This window comes from Monopterus albus, unplaced genomic scaffold, assembly GCF_001952655.1.
Source record: "Monopterus albus unplaced genomic scaffold, M_albus_1.0 scaffold140.1, whole genome shotgun sequence".
NCBI lineage: Eukaryota > Metazoa > Chordata > Actinopteri > Synbranchiformes > Synbranchidae > Monopterus > Monopterus albus.
The window spans coordinates 587,226-587,442 of record NW_018128020.1 but is presented as its reverse complement, the minus strand read 5'-3'; positions in this window follow the sequence as shown (position 1 = coordinate 587,442).

Sequence of the window (217 nt, the reverse complement as noted above, 5' to 3'; positions counted from 1 at the left end):
GCACCCCACAGGGATGTGTCCTCAGTCCCATCCTCTACACCCTGTTCACCCATGACTGTGTCGCCTCCCACAAAGACAACATAATCCTAAAGTTCGCGAACGACAATGCAGTGACAGGCCGCATCACTGGCGGGGACAAAGCAGCCTACAGGAGGGAGGTGGCCGGTCTGGTGTCATGTTGCAAGGACAATAATCTCAGCCTCAACACGGACAAGAC